Source organism: Mesoplodon densirostris, chromosome 20 (assembly GCF_025265405.1).
Source record: "Mesoplodon densirostris isolate mMesDen1 chromosome 20, mMesDen1 primary haplotype, whole genome shotgun sequence".
Taxonomy (NCBI): domain Eukaryota; kingdom Metazoa; phylum Chordata; class Mammalia; order Artiodactyla; family Ziphiidae; genus Mesoplodon; species Mesoplodon densirostris.
Window position 1 is genome coordinate 24,793,852 of NC_082680.1, and position 21,684 is coordinate 24,815,535.

The 21,684-nt window shown below is 39.0% G+C and overlaps 1 protein-coding gene and 1 pseudogene across 1 annotated transcript in view; one reads left to right on the plus strand and one right to left on the minus strand.

Moving 5' to 3' along the window:
* The window catches only part of NRG1 (neuregulin 1), a 1,033,559-nt gene that overhangs the window by 648,903 nt on the left and 362,972 nt on the right, over positions 1 to 21,684 (plus strand). The window lies entirely within an intron of this gene.
* On the minus strand, positions 722 to 10,786 carry LOC132481369 (ribonuclease H1-like; annotated as a pseudogene).

Below are 21,684 nucleotides of genomic sequence, written 5' to 3' on the forward strand. Positions count from 1 at the left end.
TGACTATTTAAATTGTCTTAGTATGCTATATAGTAATAGAACTAACATAGCACTGTATTATAATAAATAACTGTTAGAGCCCCTTTGGCTTTACCATGTGTGTCTTCCTTGAGGGCAGTGACCACATCTCTCTAGACGAGCACTCTGTCCTCACCACTCAGCACTGTGCCTTTTCCTTAACAGATGCTCAGTAAATATTTATTGAATCAATGTTGTTTGCGTTCAAAAAGAATGTTTAACCTCTTACTGTCTCAGTCCCCTCCTCCCATTTTGTGGTCGCACGTCCACTCTTAGTAAATTGACGTACCCTGAGCTCTGTTTCCAGGAGTGTAAAAAACAAGTTTTTCTTTTGATCCTGGGACATGTTCACTAGGATTTTTAGAAAAACCATTTTATATTGATTAATGCATCCCAGGTTAGACTTCCCATCCTCACATTCACACATACACATAATTTATGTCTTCTCTCTTTCCTTACCTGATGATGCTAAAAGAGTTAACAGACTACTTCCTTCTTCCCCAGGAATTCTTAACTAAGAGAACATGAAACCCTTGGGAAGAGTTGTGGCAGGGCTTGTGAAACCCATAGATGGGTTTTTTTGTTTTGTTTTGTTTTGCCCATCGACTGCAGTGGTCCAGCCTATACTTTTATTTTTCACACCAGTAAGTAAAGGTGACAAACAGCCACTGGCTCAAGTTTTTCCAAGAATTAAAGGACCTGGTCAGTCTTCAGGTTGCTTTGCACCTTGTCTTGCTAATCTGTCAGCTTCTTCATTGCCTATAAATCCCGAATGTCCAGGAACATGCATCCACTGAATGTCCATTCCCTGGACAAGTCTGTCCAGTTCCACGAAGTCCTCTTTGTTGATCACCTCCTTCCCTGTGCTTGTCCTCCATCCATTCTTCTTCCAGCCTTACACCCAATCAGTGATGCCATTGATAGTAAACATGCTGTCCGTGTAGAGAACCAACTTACTGATGTTCTGAGCCTTCTCTTGTTCGATGGCTTTGCAGGCTGCATGAATCTCTGCTCTTTGGTTTGTTTGTCACCCAGGAAGTCTAATTCCTACATTTAAAGGATGGCCTGCCCCCCAGTAAACACCGATTCCTGCTCGAGCCCCCCTCCGCCCATTACTGGAGCAGCAACCGTCCTTGTAGATGGTGACAGATTCCCCCATATAAGAAAATGTGTCTTTGCTCACTGAAGGCAGCATGCTTTGCACACAACTCTGCGTTTTCACCTTCACCTTTATCCAAGGGCTCACAAAGTCACTTGTTTGCTTTCACTAGTGATTCTTGTATGCGTTTATTTTTCTGCGCTTCTGAACCATCAGGGTTTGTATGAAATGTGTGTGCCTTTTTATGGAAAGTGGATTGGATTTTTTTTTTTTTACTAGATTCTCTAAGGGTCCTTTGACCCATAAAAGGTGAAGATCCACTCTACTAAATGAGTAAGGTCTAGTCATTTAGAAAAGCCTGCAATCTCCCCTCTGTGGTTGACTCAATGTCTTTAAAAAATGTTTCCAAGATGATAAAGAAACCCACTTTACATCTTATAATTCCACCCTGTAGCAAGACCAGTTTACAGAAGTGCCTTAAAGCTTCCATCTCTCCATCTGAGGGCCCCCCACTCCCAACCCACCCAGGCCAGGAAGCCCATGATTCATATCACTAGGCAACATCCTCTTTACATTTCCATGAGCTACCTGTCTTGCTACCTTGACACTGGGCAAGTAAATTGCCATCACATATATCATGACTTGTGGGAAGGTGGTATTTTTACCACAGTGAACTTGGGGTATACAATGCATGTCAAGGTCACTAGCCTTAGCAAAACAGAGGCCAATTTTAGGAAACAGATATAGGAGAGATATAGTGATATAATAGAAGGGCCACAAAAGTAATAGTCAGGGACCACCACTGAGACATAACATACTCTAGATATAAAGGAAGTGCTTCAGTTCTTTGGGCTTTATTTTCTCATAGGCCAGTGTGGATATTGGACACGATGATCTGCAGTGTCTTCCAGCTTCAATCTCTAAAATTGTGTGATTCTTGTTGGCTGACATTGGACAAGCTAATGGGAAGTCCTAAAGCCTTAAATATCTCAGGTTTTCTAGGAAATGGGCAAGAAATTAAACAAATCCAAAATATTGAACGAGTGAAGAAAGGAGCCATTTTAATGGACAGGAATACCTAATATTGAAAAGATCTCATTTCTTCCAAAATTATAAAAAATATAGGTCAATTCTGATTTTTAAAAAATGAGTTTCTTAAAATTTTACCAATTTCTGAAATAAACAGATGAGGATAGCCTGGTCCTCCTCTCACCAAAAATATGACAGTTAAGAATAAAAAACTCAGGCTTCCCTGGTGGCACAGTGGTTAAGAATCTGCCTGCCAATGCAGGGGACACGGGTTCGAGCCCTGGTCCAGGAAGATCCCACATCCCGCGGAGTAACTAAGCCCGTGTGCCACAACTACTGAGCCTGCGCTCTAGAACCCGTGAGCCACAGCTACTGAGCCCGCATGCTACAACTACTGAAGCCCACGCTCCTAGAGCCTGTGCTCCGCAGCAAGAGAAGCCACTGCAATGAGAAGCCCATGCGCCGCAACTGGAGAAAAGCCCTCATGCAGTGATGAAGACCCAATGCAGCCAAAAATAAATAATAAATAAATAAATAAAATTTAAAAAGAATAGAAAACTTGCAATGCTATCCATGAAAAAAATAATATAAAGCTACAGAAAGTAAAATAGCATGACAGAGCAAAACATAGACCAATGAAATAGATTCAAACATCCAAGCTACCAATCATTAACAATAATTGTAATGATAAAATTATACTAAATTTGTACTTATAATTAAAAGAAAGTAATAATTAAGAGTACAATTAAATAAAATAATGATTTTTAATGTAAAATAATTGTATATGTAATAAAATTATAATAAATTTATAATTATAAAGCTATAATGTTATAGTTATAATGATATTATTTGACAATTATAATTTATTATAATAATAAAGTAATAATTTACTTATTATAATAATCAATAAAAAGAAAACAAAATGCCCAATAAAATGGGTAAAAGATTTTAATATATACACTTCATCAAAAATATATGAATAACCAAAAGCACATAAAAACATGCCAAACAGCACTTGTGATTAGGGAAATTAAAATTAAAATCAAAATGAGATCATCCTAAATACCTAATTAGAATGTCTAAAATTTAAAAGACTGACTATAGTAAGTGTTAGAAAGGATATAGGGAAAGTGGAATCCTCATTCACTGCTGGCAGGAACATAAAATGGTACAACCACTTTGGAAAACATTTTGGCAGCCATCTTAATAAGTTAAACATATACTTCCCATATAACCCAGCCATTCCATTCCTAAGTATTTAATCAAGAGAAATGAAAGCATGTGTCCACACAAAGAGTTGTACACAAATATTCATAACAGCTTTATTTTTACATGGCCAAAATTGGAAACATCCCAAATGTCCATCAGGAGATGATTGTATAAACAAATTGTGTCATGTACATACAATACTAATTGCATTCTTATTACATTATAATTACATTATTTATTACAACAATACTAAAAAGGAATGAACTGTTGACATAATGCTACAACATGAATGATACAAAATAATTATGCTGAGTGAAAGAAGACAGACCAAATAGGAGTGCATACTGTATAATTCATTTATCTAAAATTCCAAAGAAGGCAAACTAATCTATGCAGAAAGCTGTCTCAGTTGTTGCCTGGAGACGGAGGGTAGGGAGATTGATTTAATCTAATAATTTAAAAGATAAAAGAAACTATAGAAAACTATGTAATTATCTGATCTTGAATAGAAAAACCCTTTCTAAGCATAAATTGAAGACAAAATTTTTTAAATAAAAGGATGGTTGACTTGATTTATTTTTTAAAAATTTAAAGGTTTATGTTAAAATACATTATAAAATTATAAGTCAGGTAGCAAAGGAGGTGATATTTGCCATAAATATAAAAGGTTTATATTAAAAGGTCTTTTAAAACAATAATGACTTAATAGAACATCCCCATTGTAAAAGGGCAAATCATATAAACTAGTGTTTCACCACCTCAAAAGAAAACAGGGAAGGAGGAGGAAGGAAGGAAGGAAGAGAAGGAAGGGAAGGAGGGAAGGAGGGAGGGAAGGAGGGAAGGAGGGAGGGAAGGAGGGAGGGAGGGAAGGAAGGAGGGAGGGAAGGAGGGAAGGAGGGAGGGAGGGAAGGAAGGAGGGAGGGAGGGAGGGAGGGAGAGAAGGAGGGAAGGAGGGAGGGAAGGAGGGAGGGAAGGAGGGAAGGAGGGAGGGAGGGAGGGACGGAAGGAAGAGGAGAAAGAAACAGATTCACAAAACGCTTAGCAAAAAAGAGGTTTTTCTGCCTCTTGGTTGTGTCTTTATAGGTTGTTTTATTTCAACCTTTGTGTTTTTCCATATTTTCATAGTTCCTACAGTGGACTTGGGTGATCACAAAATAGTCTAGAGAGAGAAGTTCAGTGAACTCAGCAAAGTGTTAATCGTCTTCCAGATGAAGGTGTATGAGGTATCTGTTCAAAGGAAGGCGGAGACAAGGGGTGTGTGTGTGTGTGTGTGTGTGTGTGTGTGTGTGTGTGTGTGTGTGTGTAAGAGGTGCCGAGGAGATTATGATTAGTAGGAGAAAACAGGGCCTTAGAAGTGGAATACAGTCTGGTCTCTCCCAGGCAGTGCCTGACTCCTGTGTGAATCCAGACTATCCAAGCGCAATGCCGAAAGTTGGTGGGCACTTCAGAAATGCTTTATCAGTTGGTGAAAGACATGAAGGGGAAGATTATATATTGCATTCAAATACATGAAGAGAAATGTTTAAATGTTCACCATAAGTTACATTCCTCATAATCCTCATTTTACAACCCTTGGTTCAAAGCACAAGTAGCAATTGGATGTTGACTGTGTAGTCAACATTATTATCAGGCTATATAAAATCATGAAACATCATCCTGAAATTCAAGGAATTTGGAGTCTAGCTGGGAAAACACACCTCACAGGAAATAATTAGACAGTAAAGTCGTTTCCTTCATTTCATTGTGGGGCACAATGCATTCTAAAATGAAGAGATTATAACCATCACAGGAGCACACACTTTCAATAGCTAAGAAAAACAATTTTTTTGAAGAGAGAACTATTAGGAGGCCTTGAAAATTGCAAAGGGAGTTCTCTTGGTGAAAAGAGCTAACATCCAATAGATTAAGTCAACATGTAAATATGTATTCTTGGAGTCTGCAATGCTCTCACAGGAATATTAAATGCTGGTTTTTATGACTCTGGTTTAAAATCATGACAGGGTCTCTCAGTTTAGTGAATCTGGCTTAGGAGGAAGAGAAGCACGATGATGGTGCTCATTGGGGCAACTGAGCTCTAGTCCAAGTCTTGTGAACTTGCTTTCATGCAGCCAGAGGATAGAAATTGCATTGTTCTGTGTCCTTGACCAAAGCATTAGTTACAACTTGTCAGAAGAGAAGAAATAAGTGAGAAAGAAAATAAATGATTTATAAAACTCCTCAGAATACATCATCCCAAACTCTGAGCACAACAAAGTATTTAAAACTAGACAGGAGAGCAAGAGAGAAAATAACATTGGCTGAAAATGAAATGCTAACGTTTTAAAACAGTGATGAACATTCAAGAATGTCCATAATATATCGTCTTCCACTTACTTTCTGTCCTCACCATAAATAGACATGAGTTAACGTATGTTTGAAGATTCATTTCCCTTTTACTGAGTTCACTCAACAAAAGATCTTTTTCCAGCATGTCCTGCTTTTATAAACCAAGATCTAATTTGACATGATTACGTAATTGTGTGGCCGTTTGTGCCCTTCCTCCTCTTTCTCCTTTCTACAAGGCAGAGAGTCTCTTTCTTCCTAGCGCCTTATGGAATATGTTAATTCACTTAATAACAATAATAGTTTTCTCACAACTAAATCATCTATTTACTAAATTGTTATTAAGGACCTATTAGTTGGTAGCCACTGTGCCAGGCATTGGGAATAGAAAAATGGATAAAACATATTCCCTTCTTTGGAGCTTTCAGCCGAGTGCGAGATTCAGAAAATTAAACAGATAATTTAAAAAGAGGTGTGATGTGTACACAGAAAGGTGTGGCAGACTGCCAGTTACCTACCCCAGCATAACATCTCCCCAGTTTTCATTAGAAACAGAGCCCTTTAATTGTACTCGATTAGAAAACCAAAACTTCCAGCCTCTTTTGTAGCTAGATGTGGCTATATGACTAAGTTCTGGCCAATGAGATACAAGCATAAGTAAGTATTCAGTGAAATTTCCAAGAGGACTCCTTTAAAGGAAATGACTAAGCCAGAAGAGGGATACTTTTAGCTTTCCTTCCTTCCAAGAAGGCTAATGAAACAGCTGGAGCGACCGCAGCAATTCTGGATTATGAAGTAACCTTGAGAATACTAGGAGGTCAGGATTCTAGTGATTGTGGAACCAGGATATCAGCCCCAGACAGCCTCCAGCTGACTTCTTTTACATGGGAGAATAAACCTTTGTGCATTTAAGCCACTGTGGTTGGATCTGTGACCATTGCCACCCAAAATAATACTCACTGATGGAATGACACTTAAGAAAAATCATGGGAGCAGCTCCCCACTCTGTCTCTGGGGGAGAAGTCAGAGACAATGTTCCCGTAGAAGTCACATTTGATCTGAGTATTAAGGGACAGATGAATGGGGAGGGTGTGGAAAAGTGTTTAAGGAAGAAGAAATACCAAGTGAAGATCTGAACTGAAAAGGAACTATCTACAAGATACTAAAGAAGGTCAACATAACAGGAGTAGAGTGAATTAAGAAGAACCCGGCAGGAGATAAATCTCAAAATCTCATAGATGCACCATTTTGCAGAGATCATCATAAAGGTATTCATAGGTAGCTGCAGAGCAGACGTCTAACAGTAGAGGCATACATTTGGGAGATATGAACATATAGCTGGTTTCTAAAGCCTTGGGAATTAATGAGGTCACCCAGGGAGAGTGTTTAAAGTAGGAAGAGGGCCTCAGAACACCAATGAAGTATCACCTCACACCGGTCAGAATGGCCATCATCAAAAAGTCTACAAATAACAAATGCTGGAGAGGGTGTGGAGAGAAGGGAACCCTCCTACACTGTGGGTGGGAATGTCACTTAGTGAAGCCACTATGGAGAACAGTGTAGAGCTCCTCAAAAAGCTAAAAATAGAACTACCACATGATCCAGCAATTCCACTCCTGGGTATATATCTGAAAAACAAAAACACTAATTCAGAAAGATACATTCACCCCAATGTTCATAGCAGCACTATTTACAGTAGCCAAGACATGGAAGCAACCTAACTGTCCGTCGACAGATGAATGGATAAAGGAGATGTGGTATATATATGCTACTCAGCCATAAAAAAGAATGACGTTCGGCCATTGGCAGCAACGTGGATGGACCTGGAGAATATTATGCTTAGTGAAATGTCAGAGAAAAACAAATACTGTATGATATCACTTTTATGTGGAATCTAAAAAATAATACAGATGAATATATATGTGCAAACAGAAACAGACTCACAAATAGAGAAAACAAACTAGTGGTTACCAAAGAGGAGAGGGAAGTGGGGAGGGGAATATTAGGGGCATGGGATTAAGAGATACAAACTACTATGTATAAAATAGATAAGCACCAAAGATATATTGTACAGCACAGGGAATTATAACCATTATCTTGTAATAACTTTTAATGGAGTATAATCTGTAAAAATAATGAATCACTATGCTGTACACCTGAAACTAATGTAGTATTGTAAATCAACTATGCTTCAATATAAAAATAATTAAATAAAATTAGAAGAGGACCAAGGACAGAACCCCGATATCAAACAATTAAAGACTGAGGGAAGGAGAGAGTCCCCATCTTCTGTTTAAAAGAGAGAGAGAGAGAGAGAATATCAGCATAATTCAGTGTCACAAAATCTAAGAAATCACTGGGGCAGAGGGCAGAGGTGAGATGGGCTTCCTTTTGTTTCTAGGCTGAAGGAACTATTGATATAAGATTTCAAGGAGGGTAAACAGCCCTCTTTGCACTTGCCTTGCTTGGGAGTCTGGTGGGTGGAAGATGAATTAAGATAATATTTACAAACAGGATGAGCCCATGTAAGCGTCTAAGATCCTCAGGTTCATTATCTGTAAAATGGGGATAATAGTGCTTACCTTGTAGCCCGGTACGAAGATAAAATAAGAGATGGAAATGGGTATATAACTAGGTAAGGAAACCATGTCATCGTGATTCATTCACCCTTGGAGGCTGATGGAAACTTACATTGAAAATTATCACATATGCGGAGGGCCTTAGTTTGTCAACTTCTTGACAATTAGTAGTATATATATTTTTTAATTTTCAAGAATTTTTATATTCCTACGCATGGATTAGTATTGCCCTATCACAGATAAACCTAGAAAGAGAGAGGTCCTTGTGCTCTGAGGATTTACCATTAAGCCAATGAAGTCTAAACTACAGAATCCTCCCTTACATGGCCTTTTCCAGGAATCCAAGGCAAGGAGTCCTAGCCGTGTGTTCACATGCTTACACAGTTATGTAAAATTTGCAAGGTAATGCCATTAAACTACAATTCATTAAGACCACGGTCTCTTTCCATTCTGATTTTCCCTCCAAAATATTCTCCTTGTGTAGGTGGAGTTGGAAGAGCCCTGGGCATTTTGGAATGCAACTGAGGGAAAATTGAGCTGGAGATACATTTATTTGGTGCTTAGTGTGATGTCTACTATTTCAAGGTATCTCAGAGTAGGAAATGCTTCCAGAAATATGCTAAAACCCACTCTGCTGACTCACATGGCATCATGGCAAGAAGATGCAAGGCCAGAGATTGTATTGTGAATGAATGTGTCCTTGTGTGCCAAGCAACAGTGGGATGTGAACCATGACAGGACAAGTCGTGAAATGTATGGAGCCAGAAGCTAGCCCGTGGAAAATTCTACCAGACATCTGACATGTGGAATTAGGACCAGAGGATTCAGTTCCATGGATATCTAGTCAAAATGGAAATTCTATTCCATCAAGAATATCCATAATAAGTCAGTGAATGCAATTATACATTCACCAAATTGGTTTTTTCTTTTGCAATGGGAATTGCAAGAAATTAAATTCATCAGAATTTTGATGCTTGTAGGGCACAAACCTGTAATAGTGCCATAAACTGTGAGTGTGTCTGTAACAACTAATATAGGAAGAAAATATAATAGAGGTTTTCTGAAATTTGACAACCCTAAAGATTTATAGGGCATTGTCAAAATAAGTTGTGAAGTTGAAAGAAGCTCATTTAATTTTTTTTTGGTTTGGTTTGGTTTTTTTGTGGTACGTGGGCCTCTCACTGTTGTGGCCTCTCCTGCTGCAGAGCACAGGCTCCAGATGTGCAGGCTCAGCGGCCATGGCTCATGGGCCAAGCCGCTCCGCGGCATGTGGGATCTTCCCGGACCGGGGCATGAACCCGTGTCCCCTGCATCAGCAGGTGGACTCTCAACCACTGTGCCATCAGAGAAGCCCTCATTTAATTATTAATAGTAAAGAAAAACAAATTTAAATCAATCATGTTAAAGACTGACTCATTTTTCCCTATAGAAAAAAATATTACAAAATTATTGTCAGGTAAAGAGGGAATCAAAAAATATTCAGGGAGAAAAAAGGTAGGGAGAAAAATATAAGTGTGTATCAGGCAGTTAATTGTTTTTGTGAATTTTATCATGTGTGTGGTTTTGTCAGATTTTTAGATTTTGTAATTGGTGGATTTTCTTTTATTATTTTAAATAAGTATGCACTCTTGTCCCTCATAATTTGTATTTATAATTTTGCATTCTTCTTCATAGTTCTTGAAATGATATGCAGCTCACATCCTACAAAACCTGAACCAGTGTGTTCCTTTGTGCTGACTGACGTTCTGTTGTTTGTCCACGGCAAAGCCCAGGTCCTCTCCTAACAGTGCCCCTGGGTTCCCTCAGCCATACCCAAGGACTCAGAAGTTAATGATATGATCAGCCTGCCTTCAGTTCCAGATGGTTGGAATAGAAAACAAAGCCTGCATGCCAGAAACATGGGGGTTTGACTGTGACTGGGGAGTAAAGCTGACTCTTGGCACCTCTGTGACATATGCAAGAACTAAAAGCACCAAACTTCATTTCAGAGAGTCCCAGATTTGGTCTTAGCTCTGCCACCAGGTATATGGCCTTAAAAAAATGACCTCAACTGCCCTGAGTTTCAATGTCCTTATGGATTCCATAGACTATTGCATACATATGGTGAGGGCAAAGCTTTTGTACATAAAAAACATGCTGTATTGTATGGGGCTCTTCAGATGTAAAATCTGATTGATCTTCCTCTTCTCCGCCATTGCCAAGGAGTCAAGGACTTACTTGACTCACGTACCCTTATTTTGGAGAGACTGATGCATACCCTGAATGGGCAAGTAGCACGGTGCCATTTTGGAATGCTGTTTTTGAAGTGTGTTTGGCATTTCTTAAGCATAGGGGCCGGGTTTAATGAGGGAGGAGATGGAGAAGGATGACCAGTGGTGGCCCGAGTCTTCTCTGACCTTGAACTTGAATATCCCATCGATCCAAACAGAAGGGCTGCCTGTACCCAGAAGCCACTTACATAATAGGCTGTGCAGTAAGCCACACGTGTGTTATTGTGCTCACATATGGTGTAGCGGTACCAAGCCTTCATCCCTCGCAGCCACATACAGCACATTCCATGAAAATTCTCCTTGTAATGTTAGTTTCTCATCCCATTGCAGGCCCAGTGATATTGATACATCTCTTACTGATGAGCATCCTCCAAAACTGTCCGGTTGTCCGTCCCTCCTTTTGGTCCAGCTCTGGCCCCAACGATTGTCTTGACTTACTTGGCTGTTTTACCTAAGTGATTCCAGACTTTTCCTTAAGTAGCCTTAGGGACCCTGAGATAGTTGCCACATCCCTCCTCTTTCAGGGCTCACAACCCTTAAATGGGTTTCCACTGGTCTTGGGGTAAAATCCAAGCTCAAAATCTTAACAGAGCCTTCAAGGCCCTGCATGGTCTTGCCAATACCTCATTCTCCAGCTCCATTGCAAGCTGCTCTTCCTCTCAGCCTGTGCTCCATTCCTGCTTCCCTGCTGCCCTCTCCAAGCCCTTCCCTCACTTCCCTCAGGCTGCTTTCTGTGCCTAAGAGGCGTCCTATGTCCCATCACAAAGCTACCTCCCACTCACCCTCCAGCTCAAATATCTCTTTCTTGGGGATGTCTGCCCTGGCCATAATCCCCCTCCTGATTTGGTTCAAGTCCCCATTCTAACCCACTATAGGTTGAACTCTATTGAATTGCTGGTATTATGTCATTTTGACCTCCAAAACCATCACTAACATATGGTTCTTACAGCTCCCTGTGCGTCATAGCCCTCATCACAATTGTTATTACGTAATTACTTGAGTATTTGATTAATATCTGACTCCCTGATGGATTGTAAACTCTGGGAAAGTAGACATCGCGTCTGTTGTGTCTATTGCTATTCAGCACATAATAAATACCACCCAGTAAATATTTACTGAATATTATTTACTCAACAGCACAGATATACTTTTTACATTTTCTACATTCACGATATGCACAGGACATGCAATGTCGTGAAGAAGTGTTATTCAGCCAAGTAGGTTTTTATTGCTTTATTTTTTTAAGGCTTTAGGCATGAGATGTCATTATCTAATATTTTGCAATGCACTTTGTGGTACTTTGGCTCTAATGCTCTTTGTATGGTTAAGATACGGCACTGTGTCTGTGAAATACATTCTGGTGTACCATGAGCTACTGGGACAAGCATGATCTTTTAAGTTTCCTTTTCTGCTAAGAGAAATCAAAAGTAAAGAGTCTCTCCTAAAGAATAGCGCAACTTTTCACAATCTTGTGCCAAGTAAACACTCTCAGATTACAAAGCAAAAGATCTTGCAAAATACTTGAAAAGATGCAGTCTGTGAAGCAGAAGTGGTACAGATGTCATGGAAGATCTAGTGAAAAATCAGAAATGCTGGGATCTAGAAAAATGGTACAGATGAACCTATTTGCAAAGCAGAAATAGAGACACACATGTAGAGAACAAACGTATGGATACCAAGGGGGGGAAGGGGAGGGCGGGATGAATTGGGAGATGGGGATTGACATATATACACTACTATGTATAAAACAGATACCTAATGAGAACCTGCTGTATAGCGCAGGGAACTCTACTCAATGCTCTGTGGTGACCTAAATGAGAAGGAAATCCCCAAAAGAGGGGATATAGGTATGCATATAGCTGATTCACGTCGCTATGCAGTGGAAAGTAGCACAATATTGTAAAGCAGCTATACCTCAATAAAAAAAAAGAAATGATGGTAGAACAAATTTAACTCTTTTCTAAGACAGCAAAGGCACTTCTTGTGTAACAGTTGCTCGTGAGGACGTCGTGAGCACTCAAAGCCCTGCTTTCCAGAGGAGGAAGCCCGGCAGGTCTTCGACCAGAGCAGAGGGGCTCTCATTAGCCCAATCAAGGACCCCATGAGCCCCCGCCCGTCCTCTCACACGGTGGGTGTGCAATTAACTCTGCCCACGCTGTTGGGACTTCAGTCCATTAGTCTGAGTGAATCCTGATTGTTTGTATTCCTCTCGGCCCCTCATAAACACATGCCTCGTTGTCTGAATCTTCACACTTTTTCCATATTGTAAAAATGTCTTCTCAAAGTCTCATTACAAGCTTACAAGCGATGCTTGGTTAAGAACAGTGGAGATGACGTTGAGCAGAGTTCCCTGTGCTATAGGGAACCTTGTTGGGTATCTATTTTAAATAGAGCAGTGTGTACATGTCGATCCCAAACTCCCTAGCTATCTCTCCCACCACCATCCTTCCCTGCCCTCCATCCCCGACCCCGTAACCATAAGATCCTTCTCTAAGTCTGTGAGTCTGTTTCGGTTTTGTAAATAAGTTCATTTACAACTTATCTGTAAAAACTGTTTTGTAAAAAAGTATCATTTCTTTTTAGCTTCTGCATATAAGCAATATCATACGATGCTTCTCTTTCTCTGCCTGACTTAACTTCACTCAATATTATGTTACAACCTAAATGGGAAAAGATTCTGAAAAAGAATAGTTACATGTATATGTATAACTGAATCACTCTGCTGGACACCTGAAACTAACACCACATGGTTAATCAACTGTACTCCGATATCAAATAAAAAGTTTTAAAAAAGAACAATGGAGATGATATTCAGGTCAGCAACCAGCTTCTCAGGGCTCCGCTTCCTACATCTCTCAAATGGGAAGAACAGCATCTACCTTCCCCTCCTTCCTGCCTTGCTGTGGGCATCCTTTGAAATAATGGCTGTGTAAGTGCACCAAAATGCATCAATCAGCACACAAATACAAGGGCTTCTTGTAACTCATCCCCTGAAGAACTTCCTTCCAGTCTGAAGAGATTTACTTACATATGGTTATAAAACTTAGAAAACTGGTGTCATTTCTCTAATGGGAGCTCTAGGCTCCAAGTCTGTAGTCCTGGAGTCTTTTCATAGATGGATAAATTTTATGATAAATAAGTCAACTTCGTTGCTGACGTAGCTTTCCCACTAGCCAGATAGGCCTTTATTGGAACAAGATTAGCAAAGAGCATTTTGGCAAATGATAAAAAAAGATCTCTTTCTCTGTCTCTCTGTCTCTGTTCATTTTTGTCTCTCTTTCCCCAAGCCCTTCAAATGAGTCCCAAATGTAGAATTCAATTATAAAAAAAGATAAAAAATAAACTATAGCAGAACATAGATCAATGATTGCCAGGGACTGGGGTGAGGTGACCACAAAAGGGAATAAGGAAACTATAGGAACTTTTCTATATTTTGATTTTGAAAGTTACACAGCTGTACACGTTAATCTTGCAGAACTGCACACTAAAAATGGTGAAGTATACTGTAAATGTAAATTTAAAAAAAAATGGAACAAAAGAAGCACCTATAGTCCCACCAGCCAATAGCACCTATAGTGCTATTATCACTTTGGCATACTTTTTTTTTAACATCTTTATTGGAGTATAATTGCTTTACAATGGTGTGTTAGTTTCTGCTGTATAACAAAGTGAATCAGTTATACATATACATATATCCCCATATCGTCTCCCTCCCACCCTCCCTATCCCACGCCTCTAGGTGGTCACAAAGCACCAAGCTGATCTCCCTGTGCTATGCAGCTGCTTCCCACTAGCTATCTATTTTACGTTTGGTAGTGTATATATGTCCATGCCACTCTCCCACTTTGTCCCAGCTGACCCTTCCCCCTCCCCTTATCCTCAAGTCCATTCTCTAGTAGGTCTGTGTCTTTATTCCCGTCTTACCCCTAGGTGCTTCATGACCTTTTTTTTTTTTTTCTTAGATTCCGTATATATGTGTTAGCATACGGTATTTGTTTTTCTCTTTCTGACTTACTTCACTCTGACTTACTTCACTCTGTATGACAGACTCTAGGTCCATCCACCTCACTACAAATAACTCAGCCACTATGGAGAACAGTATGGAGGTTCCTTAAAAAACTACAAATAAAACTACCATACAACCCAGCAATCCCACTACTGGGCATATACCCTGAGAAAACCGTAATTCAAAAAGAGTCATGTACCAAAATATTCATTGCAGCTGTATTTACAATAGCCAGGACATGGAAGCAACCTAAGTGTCCATCAACAGATGAATGGATAAAGAAGATGTGGCACATACATACCATGGAATATTACTCAGCCATAAAAAGAAACGAAATTGAGTTATTTGTAGTTTGGCATACTTCTGACTGGTCTTTTTTGTTGGTGATGTTGTTTTTAAAATGCAGTAATGATCATACAATACACACGTATACATATATGTGTGCATAGATTGATTGATTGGAAAAAATAAACTTTCAAACATAAAATAGTTAATTCATGCAATTTGTACAAAATCCAAAAGCCCAAGAAAACATACTATGAAAAGTCTCTCATTCTTTTCTTAAGCACCTGGTTCCCTTCCAGGTTTTTTTCTAAACTTTTTATTGTGTAAAATAACATAACATAAAATTTACTATCTTACCTGTTTTCAGTACAGTTCAGTGGCATTAAATATATTCATAATGCTTTGAAGCATCCCCACCATCCATCTCCATTGTTCTTTCGTCTTATAAAACTCAAATTCTAGCCCCATTAAGAATTACCCATTCCCCTTCTCCACACCCAACCCCTGGAAACCACCATTCTACTTTCTGTCTCTATGATTTTTGACTACTCTGAGTATCTTATATAAGTGGAATCATACATTATTCGTCTTTTTGTGACTGGCTTATTTTATTTAGCATAATGTCCTCAAAGTTTCTCCGTGTTGTAGGGTATATCAGGATTTCCTCCTTTTTAAAGGCTAAATAATATTCTATTGTGTGTGTGGAAAGGAATGAAAACTGGAAAGGAATAAGCACAATTTGGTATATATATATATATTCTTTTCCAGTTTTCATATATATATATAATATATATATACCAAATTGTGCTTATTCCTTTCCAGTTTATATATATATATATAATAGCTATATGAATATACCAAATTGTGCTTATTCCTTTCCAGTTTTTATCTTTCCCAAGATAATCTATGCATGTGCAAGATAAAAGATAAAATAAAAAAAGACACCAAGTTCATACTTCTACATCCTGCTTTTTTTCACTTAACATTTTGGAGATTGTTCCAAATCATACATACATAGTTTTTCTATTATTTTTAATGCATGGTATTTCGATAATTTCATGTTTGGGTGTGCTATATTTTATTGTATTGTTTTGGTAGCTATCTGAGTGGTTTCAGTCTTCTCCTAGTACAAACAATTTGCAATGAATATCCTTGTACTTGTAACTTTTTTTTTTTTTAATGCGGGTTAGTATACCTATGGAACTTCTCAGAATTGGAATTGTGAGGTATAAGTCTGCATTTAAAAATTTGATAAATAAGGCTAAATTGCCCTCTTTAGACTTACCAAGTTTTACTCTAACCAATAATGTATGAGAATGCCTGTTCCTGCATTGTTTGTTACCAAACTTTTAATATTTGACCAGCTGATAAGTGAGAAATGGCATCTCACAGACATTTCAATTTGTATTCCTCTTGCTGTGACTGATTTCAAGCTTCTTTTCACATGTTTAACAGTGAAATGTATCTTCTTTCCTTTGGACTGCCTCTTTTTTTTTTTTTAATTTTTGGCTATGTTGGGTCTTCATTGCTGCATGTGGGCTTTCTCTAGTTGCGGCGAGCAGGGGCTACTCTTCGTTGTGGTGTGCTGGCTTCTCATTGCAGTGGCTTCTCTTTTGCGGAGCACGGGCTCTAGGCGCACAGGGTTCAGTAGTTGCAGCACACAGGCTCAGTAATTGTGGCTCGTGGGCTCTAGAGTGCAGGCTCAGTAGTTGTGGTGCAGGGGCTTAGTTGCTCTGCAGCATGTGGGACCTTCCCAGACCAGGGCTCGAACCCGTGTCCCCTGCATTGGCAGGCAGATTCTTAACCACTGAGCCACCAGGGAAGTCCCTGAACTACCTCTTGATAGCCTTGGTTCATTTTTCTATTTGATAGATAACCTCTTTCTTATTGATTAGAGGACGTTTTTGTATAGACTAGAAAAATTAGCCCTTTTCACCACAATAAGTTGCATATATTTTGTTGTTGTTGTTTGTTTGCCACTTGCCTCTTGTCTTTATTTGGATTTTTTTTGACTTGCATCTTTTATTTAGTATTTATGTGGTTGGATTTGTCATTCTTCACACATGGGCTTTTCCACTCCAGTATTATTTAGAAAAAAAATACCTCTGAAATAATGAATTCTTGTACTTTTATGATTTCTTTTTTTATTCTGCTTTTTGACCCATCTGGAGTTTGTTTGGTTATAAAAATGGAGTAGATTTTCAACATTTTTATTCCTCTAGATCATGAATCAGCAAACTTTTCCATAAATGGCTAAATAGTAAACAACATGGTCTTGGGTAGCTACTCAACTCTGCCGTGAAAAAGTAGCCACAGATAACTCGTAAACATATGGGCATAGCTGAATTCCAATAAAGCCTGTATATAACAAGAAGCTGGCAGGATTTGGCCAACAAACTATAGTTTGCTTACCCCTGGTGTGGAAGGCTACTTAATTACTTCAACAACATTTATTAAATGATTAATTTTTCCTCACTGATATGCCATGGCACGTTTATCATATACTTACATTCTTTTTCACAGGTAGGGCTTTTACAAGACTCTCCGTTTGATTTCATTTTTCTGTCTTTCTACTCATAAGCTCATACCACACTGTTTTGGTCACTATATTTTATATATATTTTTAACATCAGATGAGGTCAGCTACTCCTCAAAACTCTTATTTTTCAGAACTTTATGCATTTGACTATTATTAAATGGACTAGACTGTCAGAATACAGCTACAGGCCTATGAGTCATTTAAAAAAACACAACTTCCAATGGAAAAAAAAAGGAAAAGCTTATTTTAATTAGGTTAGTTCACAGTCATTTTCTCAGGTGAACAGTAACAACTTCTGAGTAGGGAAGAGAAAGACTGAAGTTAATTTCCTCTCCATTAAAAGTATCTCTATTCATTTCTTCACCTACTAATTAATGTAGGGGGTTAAGTGGATAACCTAGAAGATGCCACCCTATTCTAAAAGAGTTGTCAGTTTTGTCTTTCTTGATTTCTTCTTTCTCTCATTCTTCCTGGCTCAATAGATGGTAAATCAAGTTTTTTTTCCTTGTGTATTATAGGTTTCATTCACCCCCCGCTCCTACCTTGTCAAATAGTAATTTTAACTATAAAAATAACATGAACTTACTTTATTTTTATATTGGAATATAGTTGATTTACAAGGTTGTGTAAGTTCCAGGTGTATAGCACAGTGATTCGTATATATATAAATATTTTTTATTTTCCAGAGCCTTTTCCCTTATAGGTTATTACAGAATATTTAGTAGAGTTTCCTGGGCTATACAGTAGGTCCTTGTTGGTTATCTGTTTTATATATAGTAGTGTGTATATGTTGATCCCAAACTCCTGGTTTATCCCTCCCCACCCTGCTATCCCCTTTGGTAACCATAGGTTTGCTTTCTATGTCTGTGGGTTTATTTCTGTTTTGTAAATAAGTTCATTTGTATCTTTTTTTTTAGATTCCACATATAAGCAATATCACATGATATTTGACTTTCACTGTCTGACTTACTTCACTTACTATGATAATCTCTAGGTCCATGCATGTTGCTGCAAATGGTATTATTTCATTTTTTATGACTGAGTAATATTCCATTGTGTGTGTGTGTATGTATATGTGATGTGTGTATATGACATGAGCTTACTTTAGAAAATTTGGAAACTATAGAAAGATGGAAAGGTATAGAAAGGTATGATAGAGATCATTAAAATCACCCCTTAACATGGCCCTCAGAGATTCCTGTTAGGATTCTTATGTATCTCATTCTCTTTTGTATACACTTGTAACATGCATGTTTGTGAGACACATATGCAGACATGCAGACAATCCATAGTGAAATCTCCTATGCTGCTTTTTCCATGTGTTACTCTATCATGTCATTTACTATTTTGAAAGACTGGCAGGGTTCCCAGGAAGAAATGGATCAAGGCTTTTGTCCTTAAAAAGCGAACTTTGAGTTTCCATGGATGTGAGGCTGTGCCCTCTTCACTGCTTATTTTTCAGGCTTTGGTTTTTCTATCTGAGGAGCTGTGTTCTCTCTTCCCCTTGCTGTGGGGCTGCTTCTCCTCCTCAGTCATTGACTGTGAGGTGAGGGGTCGGGGAAGAACCTGGATGAGAAAGAAAGCATCTCGCCAGCACTCCAGGTCTCCTGTTTTTTGCCATGTTTGCCCCCTGGCATTTCTCTCAGCCTCTTCCTGTGCTTTTGCCAACCTTTATAAAGAACAATCCTACTTTAGAAAGTCACTGTGATACTGATTGCTGAGAGTAAGTATTTAGAAGAGGGATGTTCTCTCCTGGAACCTGATCAAGTGGCTGGGTTGCTGAACTGCTATATTCTCTAGGTCTCTGCTCTCTCTTGCACAACCAGGGGCCTTGAGGGTATCTTGAGAAAGTGCCCACATCTGTCCTTTTTGGAAGGAAGATGACATGAGATGTGATTTATTTAAGCTACAGGTTGCCTGCCATATTTTCTTTCTCTCTTCCTTTCTTTCTTTTTCTTTCTTCCTTCCTTCCTTCCTTCCTTTCTTTCTTTCTTTCCCTTCCTTCCTTCCTTCCTCCCTCCCTCTCTCTTTCTCTCTTTCTTTCTTTCTTTCTTTCTTTCCCTTCCTCCCTCCCTCCCTCCCTTCCTTCCTTCCTTTTCTTTCTTTTTGCCACTCCATGCGGCATGCGGGATCTTAGTTCCCCGACCAGGGATTGAACCCGTGCCCCCTGCTATGGGAACACGGAGTCTTAACCACTGGACTGCCAGGGAAGTCCCTGCCATATTTTCAAATTTCAAAATAACTTTCTGTTTAACCAATGCTGATACAGTAACGCTGGTAAAATCCATTCCCCCTAATTTCTTTGTCAGATGAAATTTTAGATTCCCACCCAGAAGTGGTTTTCTGACATAAAAAAAGCTTATCCTTGTAACATATCAGAATGGAACTATGACGAAGTTTTACTTCTTTTAAAACTTAAGGAAGAAGTAAAGATTACGAGGACTCACCTAAACAGAACTGAGGGGCTCTGACCCCAAAGCAGGGGACAAATGACAGGTGTAGGGGACAGACACCAAGAGTGAAGATCAAGAGGCAAAATGAAGTGAAAGATGAGGGAGACTGAAAAGTTTTGGTTCAGAGGAAAGAAGGAAAAAAGGACATGGCTTGGCAAATGGCAACAGATAAAAGCATCACCTCACTCTGGTGAGTGGAAATATTTTTAAGAGTTTTTGTTGAGGTTAGTATGCTCTTGTTTTTTGTGGTTTTTTTCTTCTTTTTTTAAGTGAGCTTGAAAATCAAGGAGTGACTAGGAGGGGAAACCAAAGACCTGGCAAAAATATTTTTAGAACAGATTCGGAGAAGAATACACACAGGTTTAAAACATGTATTCTGTGCAAATAATGGTATGCATTTGAAAATGGCAAAAAAAATAAGTGTCACGTAATGTATCCAAGCCATGTTGGTAGCAAATGAAGTGTTACAAGAATGAATAATATTCTGCAGAGCTGAGAGCATGACACTCGACTTCAGTAATTTGAACGGCTCTTCTACGAAAAGGATTGAGAAAAGGAAGATCCAGGACCCATAGGTGTGCTACATATATTATGGTTCAATAGAAGCAACTACCATCAGGGTGTTATTACATGCTTTCATTACTATTATTGTCTTAAATAATTAACACTGCCAACAAGGAAAGGGGGTGCTTTGTGGCCTAGTGAGATTCCTTGTGTTGGAATTGTTCCAGCAAAGTTTGGATGAACATCAGACAGAGATGCCATAAGGGGGCTTCCTGCACTGGGACACATGACCTTCTCGAGGTTCCTCCCACCAGCATTCTATGATTAGGTGATCTTTGGATTGAGCTTTACACAATAAGGAATTCTTACCCTAGTAGGATGATTTTTTAAAAGAAGGGCTCAATAAATCATATCACCAATTTTGATAGAGACTGATACTTGTGTACCCATTATCTATTCCCCACAGCTTTCTTGCAAACCAAACCTTGGTTTTATGGGGGCAACATCATACTCAGGTTAAAAACATGACATTTCTCAACATCTGCTGCAGATCGGGATGGTCAAGGGACTAGGTTCCTAGCCAAAGACAAATAAGTGAGAGTTGGGAGAAACTTTGGGGATTCCTGAAGAAGGAAAACTGAGTATATTGATGTGAAGATTATCCTTCATCTTCCTCCCATTCTCCTTCTACTCACCTGGATCAGGATCCTAGGCCATGCTGGAACCATGAAGCAACTTTAAAGATACAGCTTTTAACTTGACGTTTTCAAGTTAAGAAGATTGAAGCAGCATATTAGCAGGACTTGGTCTTAGAGTTCATTGTGGAGCCGCCATACCAACCCCAGACTGCCTCCAGACTTCTCACTCTGGTAGAAAAATTAAAACCATGATTTGTTTAAGTCTCTGTTTTGAGTCTCTTTTACTTACCGCTGAACACAATATACCGATAAACGAGAGATACTGTTTACCAAAAATATGATGCCCCTGACTGTACCTTTAACCTGGGTTCTGCTGCCTGCCTACTGTGTATGAAACATTCTCTACCCTTCCTCCTCTGGCTCACCGATGGATTATGTACCATCACCATGTCAATTTCCAAATTTTATGTAAATAGTTTGCTGCCCAGCTCCAGCTATGCTATTTGGTATGTGTAACCTTTTCCAAAGTCCTATGCCAGGTCACGTGTGGGGCTGGGAGAAGGAGAGTTGATGGAGAGTGTGGACAAAATAAACAGTCTAAAAAGTTTTCAAAACTTGAATGTAGGTAAAATAGAGCTCACAGTTCTCCACCATCACCTGCATTTGAATTTGGGGAAAATGCAAATTCTTCCTACTTTCACTTCGTCCTAGGACAGGAGGCTGTGAGGATTAC